This window comes from Bactrocera neohumeralis, chromosome 2, assembly GCF_024586455.1.
Source record: "Bactrocera neohumeralis isolate Rockhampton chromosome 2, APGP_CSIRO_Bneo_wtdbg2-racon-allhic-juicebox.fasta_v2, whole genome shotgun sequence".
Lineage (NCBI taxonomy): Eukaryota > Metazoa > Arthropoda > Insecta > Diptera > Tephritidae > Bactrocera > Bactrocera neohumeralis.
The window spans coordinates 64601141-64613533 of NC_065919.1; positions in this window are offsets into that span (position 1 = coordinate 64601141).

Consider the following 12393-nt stretch of genomic DNA (forward strand, 5'->3'; position numbering starts at 1 on the left):
ATGATTAATTAACATTTACTGACCATTTCGAAATCAAAGCTTCATCGACAGAATAGTCTTCAGTAGAATTTATGGACTAAATGGTTAAACAGCTAGAAATAACGTTTGGAGGTTCTCGAGTACGTGAAGCATGGCTACAGTTGCCTCGGATATGCAGACTGAGAGTGTGAAACTATTGGAGGTATAGTAAATACTCAATTTATTCACATATTTCGACTTTATACTTGCATACCTGTATATAAATAGTAACTTAAAATCCCGCTATATAATTCCGTATACAATACAAATAAATTGCATCGGCTCCCAAGCCAGAGCAGAAATAATAGTTCAAAAAAAAGGAATGAAATTAAAATCGCTTACTTTGCATACTGATTTGTAAAGGCGAAACTTCGCATTTGTTAGAAATTCTTAATGAATTTTTGTATTTTAAGGACTTCCGCTAGGGAAATATTGACTTTACAGAGTGAAGTGGAAATTTGTTTATGAATTTCCATTTCACTGATGATACTATTATGTTCTGAAGGATGAAGTTCAATGATCGCTAGCACATATAAATTAACTTTATACTGTAATAAAAAGCTAACTGCTAATTTATTAGTACCGTTAAGAGCAGTTAGTCCATCGTTGTGGAAACAAATGCAATGCAATTAAATAGTCGCTTTGTATGGTTTTAAATTTATGCATATGCTTAGACGAGGGCAGTTTGATAAGTCTATGAAGATTTTAATTTTTTTTTTCGGTTTGAAAATATTATACCAAATTTATTGTAGTCAAATTTTGATCCCGTGTATATATTTATATATCAAGCTTAAAATATGGTGGATATCAATGACTCTCAGGTGGAAGCATCTCTGTAGTCATATCACGAGGCAGTCAAACATGGAGACATGTCAACTGAAAAGTCTCCCAGCTTACCATAGTAAAAAACATTTTTTTAGCAAAATTAGTTTTTTTAATTCAAAATAGTTTAAGGGTAATGTACTGATTATACTGACCGTCCAACTTTTTGATAATTTTTTTGTAGTATGATTTGTCCTTTGCTTCAAAATAGGCCTCAGTTATGGCGATCCCCTCTTCATGCGACGAATGTGTCTTCCCAGCTAACATTCTTTTGAAATCTGAGAACAGTAAATAGTCCCTTGGGGCCAGATTTGGAGAATACGGTTGCTGCGGAAGCAATTCGAAACTCAATTCATGGATGCTATCGTTTTCGCTGACTTGTAACACGGTGCATTGGCTTGGTGAAACAGAAATTTATTTTACTTTAAATACGGCTTTATTTCAGCAAATTTCGTCCTTCAAGGTAGTCAATAAAAAAGATTTCATGCACATCCCAAAATACAGCCGACTGTTCCGTTTTTCCACGCTTTGGAGCGGGTGTGTAGTCTACTCGGAAAACTGACGATTGGATCGCGGAGTGAAATGTTGTTTTTGGATGTTTTTGTCGGCAACAAAATCTTTTGGGCCTTGGGGCTCATTTATCCACGTCAAATTTTAGCATACCAAAGAAAGAAAGCATAGTGAGAGTACTGTTAGGGTTGCCATTTTAACGTTACCTTAGCTAACCCTATAAAATTTACACAATTTGTTCCACTATTATACACTATTTATCCCTAAAAAATTTTTTTTTTTTTGAAAGCAAAATTTATTTTAGTATAATTCCTTAATTTTAAACTATTTATTTTTTTATTCAGCTATATCCACGAAAAGTCTGTAGACTAAAAAAAATAACTCAGAAATACGTCTAGGAACAGGAGGAAAGGCGTCCATATCCGAAGACCAGATCCGGAGACTACAAACGGACGCGAAATTCTAACAAGTTTTGCCATAGATTTCGCTAAGGACAGTGGCGTAGCTAGGGGAGGGGCGAAGGGGGCCGTTGCCCCGGGCGCAACGTCTTGGGGGCGGCAAAAAGACTTTCGCTGTTTTTTAATATTCAGAAAAATACTTCAACAAATTTTAAAGATAAAGAGTTGTACACTCACAATGTAATAATCTAAATAACAATGAAAAATATTAATTTTTACTCGAATACTCTTCAGTCTATGAATTTATCTTATATCTTTTGGCTTATATCTTTCTTAAAAATAGTAGGCAAAATAGGCAAAAATTCCTGCAAATTGGGCAAAAGTGTACAAGATATAGGGCGAAAATGGGTTTTTTCTGTGGCTTTTAATAAGATGTCTTTTAAATTTACTATCAATTTCCTCAAAAACCGTATTGTGAGAATTTTGGAACTTCAGAATTTGCGTGGCCTCTAGTTCCTAAATTTTATATACTTAATATCGAAGATATTTTGTAAAAATTCACTTTTGTTCGAACCACCTCATGAAACTTGTAGGCAGGTAGACCGGGTAAACCGGGCGCCCGAAGTTGTAGCTACGCCACTGGTTAAGGAAGAATGCTTTCCAAGTTGATTTATAATTTATAGACTAATTGCATTCTTGTTTTGATTTTCTTAATCTGCCTCTGTACACTTTTATAGAATTTGGTGCATGAAACTTAGATAAAATTTGCATAATACAAATTAATGTGGTTATGTTAGACTTCGAATTCCTATCAACAACGATAAATGTTGAGCTCATCGAACCGCCCTCGTATATAAATTTGCATAGGTATTTAAGTGAGATGGAAATAATGTCGCTCAACCGAATTCATTCATATCTTCATTTGGCTTTGCAAATGATATACAACGAGCTTTGCCTTTGGAGGCGTTAAGACGCCACAACAATGCACACATATATTTATTTGAAATATGTTTATAAATTTCGCACGATGAAACTTGTATCGATGACAAGTTACATACATATATGCATATGTGTGTGCATATATTAAAAATTGTACAAGGTGCGTCAATAAATAAGGCACCCTACACAAAAATGTTGCAATTAATTGTTTAGTAAGCGAGTGACAATCGACAGCCCAACTCGGATAAAATTTGTCTAGGTCAAATGTTCCGAATGGATGAAATCACTCCAGCTCTGAGAGTATTCGACTTAGTACCCGCCGGGAAAAACAGGTGGAGAAGGACCTGGCGACACTTGTAATCTCCAATTGGCGCAAAACAACGAAAAGGAAGAACAACTGACTGGTTGTTGTAAGCTCGGCTATAACCGCGTAAGCGGTGTCTACGACAATGAAGAAAAAGAAAGAACGGGGAAGAAAATATTTTTCCACTATTCCAACAATTGAATCATATTGTTAGGGGACTTAGTGTATTTTAAGCCAAAAAAAATAAAGTCTTTTAGAAAACACCACCAAAATTTAGTAAAGGGAATTGTGCAAAAAAAAAAGAAATTAGCTCCAAAAAATAAAAATTTCGACTGATCAGTTTTATGATTAATGCAAACACAATTTTGATTTAACACCCACACACCACCACTATTTATACCATATTATATGCGTAGTCCCTCCTAACTAGCTCGATATTGTCTACACCACTGAATGTAGCGTGCATGATTTGTACATATATTAACTGACATATTTACATATCTACATACATATATGCATTTGATCACATGATGGTCGAAATTGCATAATTTGAAAGTCACATGATAACTTTATAAGCCGTCGAGCGCGTGATTCCTGATTAGACAACCAACGAAACAGAAAAAAAAACAAAAAATGTTAAGAAAAAATCGAAAACAACTATGGTCGAGAAAATAAAAACACACATATGTATGTATCTATTCATTAACTTAACCCAATGGTTTTGAACAAGTTTAAACGCCAGCGTTTTTCAAACAGCAAATGTCGCAGCCTAGCTTTCAGTTGATCTTCATTGGCGTTGTGCCCAAATCGGGCTGTGGCCGTACACGAGTGCTGACCACTCGTCACCCCACCACGGAACAGGCAAAACGCGTGGCGCTAACGCAGGCAACAGAAATCATCAACACCGGTTGTGGCACCGCAAGCGCCCACGGCACTTACAAACACACCGTTGTAATTACAAGTTGCTTGTCATTTAGCATGCGCCACGTGATCTCTGCAGCATTGATCGATGGGGTTTTTACAAGAAAGCAAAATCGAAATAGCGCTCTCAGCTTAACGCTCCGAAAAACTAACAACGTTTTGCGGTATGTAACGGCATATTGACAAAACAGCCAGCTTACATTTCTCCACTTTGCAGCGCTGGCGAAATTTTATCATTTATCTAGAGGTTGTTAAAGTTTGGGTATGTATGATGGTATGTTTGAGAAATACGGTTAGGTATAGCAACGCTAATTTCGAAAAAGTGATGCGAACTCGTTAAAATCGACACTTTTATGTCAAGGCGTTAAATGTAAACAAGTAATTATTAGCGAGTGTCGAGAAAAAGGCAAACGCTTATCTTAAATCATCATAGCACAAAAGGGCTATAAATTAGCTACGACAGCATTACATTGCAATTATTAGAAAGTTTAGTAGCTCACCATGCTGAAGGTAGTAATTAATTTCGACCCGTACTATTTTCTAAATAAAGAAATGAGGTCAAATATTAAAAGCATTTTAAGCTTTACTTGTAGATTCACATATATACATATATAACTATTAAAGTGGTAGACAACCCTCTAGTACTTCAAAGTGTTGTTTGAGAAATGCTGAATTCTAAAAGAACTAAAATATATGTATGTAGTAGGCACAATCGCACTGGTTTCTTCACCAAATAACATACTGCTAAGAAGCTTAAAGTGCAAAGGCACTCTTAGTATGATGATGGCAAAGTTTTGTAGTCTCGCTTTGGTCTTTCGGTTCACTACTGTATGGCTGACACTTAGCCAAACATGGCGAGTTTTCCTAACTATTAAAATCTACACGGTCGCAGGTAAAAACTCTCAAGACCCCTGAACTTTCTCTGGTAGTGTACATACATATGTTGGGGTGACTAAAAACCAATTGATTTTTTTCGCTTGGTACTCTAAAAAATTGGTTCACCTCAAAAGAAAGTGTCGGCAAGAATAAACGCTTAATTATAACGCCTTGCAGTTTTCTATTATGAGATCGCTGAAAACTGCACAGCCAAATCGGAACGACTACTGGCTACAGGAATATTTACATGTAGAACCTTTGGGCATAGCTTGGTGGGTAATGGCGGTTGGTTGGGAAAGTGCCGATTACATGACACCACTTTTCAACTGGGAAAGAGGGTTCAAAGTAAACATAGAAAAATATGGCTGGGGAGTAAAGGTTTGTTATCTACGCGGAACGCTCTAAACATCTATACTGATGGCTTAAAAATAGACGATGGAGTTGGTGCGCAAATATACTGACCATAGTTAGGCATAAGGCAACCTTTCAAGTTGCCGGACCACTGCAGTATATTTCAAGCTGAGGTCTTTACTATTGCGAAAGCAGCGGAGCAGGCAATTCCAGGGTCAACAACTACGTAGACAGACAAGCAGCAAACAAGGCAGTAACCTTGCATCGCGTATCGGCCAGAAGTGTCTTGGGAGACAAGGTAGGAGTGGAAATTGTTGCCAAAAGTAAGCAACTTAACTTCTACTGGGTGCCAGGCCACAAAGGCATCGAGGGTAATGAAATAGATGAGGCGATAGTTCAGCGTAGCAGCAAAATTTCTAAAATTTGCCATATTAATAGTTCAAAAAAAAAAAAACACTCTAATGTATATAAAAAGGGGGAAAGTATAGTACATAGTTAAAATTAACGAAAATTCATAGTAATTGAGTATTAGGTAATACATTTGGAATAGATGATGTTTTTGGTAAATATTTTACATAATGAAAAAAAATAATTTATTCCTAATTCACTTTATTAATATATTTCTTAAAATATTTGATTTTAGATTTATAAAGGCAATTGACGCAACAAGTGCCAAAATGTTGTCAGAGATAACATTGTTTTGTTTGAATTATTCAATTAATTCAAACATTATGCCAGAAAATAGCAAGAAAAAAAAACAACAAACACATTCGGGAAGCTGATGAAAATTTTCATTTGCTCTGCTGTGCTACCGCTCCCAATTTTTTGCTACTGTTTGCCAGAATAGACCAAGCTCCAGCTATAGTTTTCTACCTAACAAAACTCGGAGAGAGGACTTTACATTGTTATGCTGACAAAGTGAGAGCGGTAGCAAGAGTAAAATGAAATGCTACGAGAGTAGCGTAGTTTTTCAAACGCTGCAGCTAACATCCGAAAACGTGATAAACATTGGGAAACCCATGCATTGTCTATATGACGATCCCGACAAAAGATGAAAACGACTGGCGCGCTGTTGTTAACTCGGCTATAAGCGTTAACTGTGTCTTACAAGCCACTCCATCTGGTATCGCAAAGAACCAAACTCTTCTTTTCAGAGTACTAAATGCTTTTTTATCCACCCTAGTGTATGTTCTATTCAGTCACTATTCAAATCCATGCCAAAAGCCAGCTATCCAAACTTATTGTTAGCTGATGAATTCTACCTCATTCTTGCTTAATTAACCTAGAAATGTTAAGTCAATTCTGAAAGGCTGATACATTTTTATGAAATGTACCCCGAATTCAGCTGGGTCAGGTTCACCATTGCGTATGAGTGCCATAATAATAATGATTGTCGGAGCAGGACTATTTAGCGGAAGACCCATCAATTCGATATTTTAGTCGATCACAACTGACTTTATACATCGCATACATCGCGTTTTATGTATTAACCAAGTAATATTTTTTTGTATTTAAAGTAATTTGGGATATGTAATACAGTATTTTTGAAAAATTTAAAGAAAGGAGGTGACAGTCCGAATCCCTTCCAAAAAACATTGCTTTAGACTACCGCTCACCTGAGAGATTTTTATATAATTTTGCCTGCACTGAAACTCAACGACAACATCAGAGAGTATGGTTGTTGTCTGTGCCCTTCAAAGTCTTAATTGTGCAATTTTGAAATCACTTTCATTAATTTTTTTTAATTACATTGCCATTGTAACTAGTTAACATAAAATAAACTAACAAACGATTTGGTTTGCTTATTGTATAAAACCATAAATTAAAGCTGCTCTGGGTATAAATTGCAGAGAGTCTGGCTACTGTATAAGGTGTGCTTAAGCCTTTCTTTCTTTTAAATTTGATGGACAAGAGTCCTGGCTTCAGCGTTCACGTGGTCAGAAAGTCTTTCCATATGAGACGTTGCATATTTGTTGATTGATGCTGCAACTGAGCCAATTCCGAGATTGCGTTCAAGATCGTGACTCTCTGATCGTGAATCGCTGTATTTGTACAAAGTGCTAGGGCTTGAGCAGCCCCAAAGTTGTATCACATAAGTCCAAACTGGTCTGAACACCTGCTTGTAACCCAAAATTTTGTTATATGTGGATAGGGAGATTTTCTACACAATAGCTAATAGATGTTTATGAATTTTATTTCTAATTCTTCTTTTTCCTTTTTGACACGTGCACTCCATCTAAGTTTTGTGTCCAGGGTCATGCCTAACGATTTCGCAGTATTGTGAAGCATATATAGGCATAGGATGTGTCTAAACACACTAACCTGTTTTAGTAGAAAAATACTTTTTTTATATTCTATTAAGTGTCGGTTACCCTATAAAGTATATATATAAGTGATCAGTATGTCGAGCTGAGTCGATTTAGCCATGTCCGTCTGTTTGTCTGTCCGTCTGTCCGTCCGTCTGTCTGTATATATACGAACTAGTCCCTCAGTTTTTCAGATAAAATTTTGCCTACGTTTTTTCTTGAAGCTGCTCATTTGTCGGAAAATCGGACCACTGCTTCCATATAAACTGAACGATCGGAATCAAGTTCTTGTATGGAAACCTTTCACATTTGCCAATGTTTCTTCACCAAATTTGGTATAGATTATTTTCTAAGGCAACAATGCAATCTCCGAAGAAATTGGTCAGATCGGTTAACTATAGCATATAGCTACCATACAAACTGAACGATCGGAATCAAGTTCTTGTATGGAAAATTTTCACATTTGACAAGATATATTTACGAAATTTGGTATAAATTATTTTCTAAGGCACCAATGTAATCTGTGAAGGGTATATTAGCTTCGGTGCAGCCGAAGTTAACGTTTCTTCTTGTTTCTGAATTATTTTGAAAAGACATTCCATTATCACCGATAACCACTGATTATCACCGATAATCAGCGATTATTAAAATTAATATATCATCACCGAATTTCATAAGACAGTAAAAAAACCGAAAATCGGTGATTCATTTTGAAACATTTTTAATTCCCTTCATCCAGTGGCCGATTTCCAGGACGTGCCTGGCGATGCCAGAGAGTATAATAGTTTTGTTCACCTAACGGTTTTTTGTAAGACCTAAAACTAATGGAATTACATATAGAGCTTTATATATATCCTGATCATTTAGGATGAAGACGAGTTCAAGTCTGGGTGATTGTCCGGCCGCCCGTCCGCCCATCCGCCAGTGCATCTGTGTTAGCTGTAACTTGACAAAGACATATCAATTAGTGAATGCGTCAAAAATATAAAACTTTACATTCGAGATCATAGGAGGTGCTCATGGCCCACTTTTAGTTTAAAAGACATATCGACAAATAGCATTGTCCTATTTTCTTATATTGCAGCGCGAAAGTGACCGAAATCGAACCACGCCTACTTTCACCTACCAGTATTAAAATTAAACACAAATTAATATATAGGGATAAAACTTTCCATCGGGTCAAAACTGTTCAAGCCCCCAGGTACCGAGTTCCTATTGCGAACTTGGTATCAAAAATATATATAATAAATATATATATATATATATATATGTATATAGATAATTTAGATATACTATATATTAGAAACTCACAGAGAATCCTTATCTGATAATGACAGGTCCAGCAGCCAAAAATTGGTTGAATCGGACCTTAGACCACATATATCTAATACAAAAATTTACTACATACATACATCCATATATTGGCCAATATGCGAGTTATGTTAATGAAATCGAGTGAGCGTGTTTTTCTAATAACGGCGCGTCTTTGCGCTTAAGGGGGTATTCTGATCTAGAAATTTAAACAAATCGAATTTTTTTTTTATATTTTCAAAGTTTAAACAAATCGATTTATTTTCGGAGATATTTTTTTTTTTTTCAAAGTTTAAGCTTTAAATAGTTTCGGAAGAAACAGCAGGTTCTACTTGACCGATTTACTTGAAATTTTTACAGAGTCTTCTTTATAGGCTTGTCTTGTGCAGAAAAAGTGATCAAAAAAAACTTATTTTTCAGAGGCATTTTGGAAAAAAACTACATACTAATATATAGTAAATATTAATAAAACGAAGCCCACTTCGTCAGCTCATAAGTAACTACTAAAATTAACCTTCAATATAGATTAACTTTAATATACTAGACCAGTACCCCTTTAAAATATATCGGGTAAAAACTTGACCTTGCCCCCATATAATTAATAAAATACCTATTTATTTCGAACAATGGATTTTTTTCCTTACTTTTTTTTTATTGTCTTATTAAATTCTACAACACCTCTAGAATAAGTCCTAAATTTTCAAGTTGATCCGAGCCATAGTTTCGAAGAAACAGCCTTGAGAACTTGTGCGCTAGAGGCTGGACTACATACTAATATATAGTAAATATTAATAAAACTAAGTGAGTACAATACCTTCGGTATAGATTAATAATATACCTAAAATATATATGTACCTATTTTTTCGAACAATGGATTTCCTTACTTGTTGTTTTTTTTTCTTTTGTTTTTTGTCTTTTTTTTCTAAACTGGCACACAATGGTAAGTTTCACTTATAAAAATTCTCGGGTTGAAGCTTTTATGTCACCTAATTGCAAGTAGAATAATTTCTGGTCTAGAATTGTATTGCTCTTTGGCTGAACATGCTAGAAGTGAAGTTTTTTCCCTAATCGTCCTTTAATTGCTGTTTACTTGTAGTTTGAATATACAAAAACTTACCATGCTCTGATGTGCCAGCATTAATTAATGAGACAAAAAATGCCAAATCACCACAAAACAAGCACATTTTAGCATTTTAAAGTTAGCAAACTACTTCATACAGACGTTTATATCTTAACTTTTTTATGAAGGTAATACGATTATAACACCTCGCATTAATATTTAATTCTTCATTCTTTTTTTTTTGCTGATGCTTAGCAAATTGGCTTCATTTTGCAAAATAATACGAAAAGCACGATCTCATAATTGCTGACAGCCGCGCTGATTGTCATTTATAAGTCATTGTCAAGGCTGAAATTTCTTCGGTCATGTAATGCTGTCGTCGCTTAATAGATATGCTTGTTGAAGCCAGTGTTATATTGACATTTGAATGCATGTGTAAATGTATGTGTAGTTGCTCAGATGAAGCATAATTATTTCTTTACTAATTCGTGAGTGTCGAGCGCATCGCACCAGCGGTGCTTACTACTAATTGCGCGCAATTTAAAAGCTTCAAAGGAAAATAAAAATATATTAGCTTATGCATGTGGGTATGTACATGTATACATACTATATATGTATGCGTAAGATTCAAAGCGTATGTGTGGAGGAAATTTATAATATAAGAAACATCCATTGACTATAATATGTACATACATATGTACATTTTCTGGATCTTTAGCCCAGTTGTGCTGCATATGTACTTATACTTACATGTAGGTATAACTTGTATATACATACATATTTCAAAATAAAACCGATTTGGTTCAAACTAGAAATTTGGAGTTCAAAGCGGTACTTGCCGCTGATCATTTGCTCGCCGCGGTGGAAGAAGAAACGCTCTGCCTATAGCTTGTAAGCGCCAGACACAGGTGAGCTAATCAACTTTGAAGCAGCCACTTCTTATATAAATATATATGTACACATGTATATATCATCTTTGTTTGCACATTATTGTAGATTATTTTTATGGAATGCGTACAAGAACTAATAATGATAAATGAAACTGAGGCTGGATTGCTTCTGCGCTGTGCATTTGATAGCAAAGAGTATGCTTATGTTTAATTAAGGACGTCGCACATACACATATGTACATATAATATCTACTCTACATATTTATATACTTAAATGCTATAAATGTTATTACTCTGATAACAGATTTAACATGTGATTGTTGAGGCATGGTGTGGCTTTTTAAATCACTTTTTGCTTTTGACAACACAACATTTGAAGAACTCAGGATAACTTACAAACAGAGCAAGAAAAACATTAACTTCGGGCGCTATAATACCCTTCAAAGGCATTTCCTATAGTGTGATCCCTACTTTTTTAAAGAAAAAACACAGAAACATATTCGAAAGAACATTCTTTGGCATTTATTTTTTTGAAGATTATCTCTTTCAAATATTGGTCGCGGCTACGTCTCAGTTGGTCCATCCGTTGAGTCCAATTTTCGATGACTCGTTCGGACATTTCGATTGGTAACTGGCGAATGACACGCGTGATGTTTTGCTCCAAGGCCTGAGTCGAAACGGGATTTTCCGCATATACTTTAGATTTTACATATCCCCACCGGAAAAAGTCTAACAGTGCGATTCCACACGAACTATTTGGCCAACTGACCGGCGAAAAACGTGAAATTATCTGCTCACCGAAAAGTTCTCTCATAAAACCATTGATTGTGCGATGTGTCTTGTTCAAACTAAATGTCGCCGAGCTCACGAACTTCAATTTCAGGTATCAAATAGTCGGTTATCATGGCGCGAAACTGTCGCCATTGGCGATTACGCTCTCACCGACATAATTTTTTAAGAAATATGGGCCGATAATTTCACCAGCCCAGAAACCACATCAAACTGTTGTTTTTACTGGATGAAATGGCAACTCTTGAATCCCTTTAGGTTGAACTTCATCCCAATTGTGGCAATTTTGCTTGTTTGCATACCCATTGCGCCAGAAATGGGCCTCATTCACTTTTGAAAAACAATAAAGCGATTTTCTATTTTTAAAATTTGTTTTTGTTCTCGAATCCCGAAATATAAAAGGCAAATGAGATACATGTGATACCAACTTAACCAAAGCTGCCGAGAAAAAGTCAACCAGTTAAACTGAAATCATTATATTCAGGATATATGACATAGACCATGGTCTAGGCCAATCTCATTCACATTCGGCACCAAACTACATTATGTTTAGGAAATTTTTTCACCTAATTTCATTGAAAATCATTTATACTCGTATATATACCAACATAGGCAGCCTAAATATTACCTTAAAGTTGGCAATCATTATATTGGGTGTATTTGGGTCAGGAGAATGCCGGCCAAACTCGAAAACTTTGCTAGTCAACCAACATCTTTTCTATTATATTGTGGTCTGGGGAGAAGTCGGCCACTACATTTAATTGGTGTTTTCTTTTTCAGCAACAGACTTAAAACTCTGGGCAGTGTGAATCGATGCTTTATCGTATCGTGCAGTTTTCCCAAAAAAATCGAAATGGGAAAAAACCAGTTTCATTTAGGTTTTTTACGGGCTTGTATT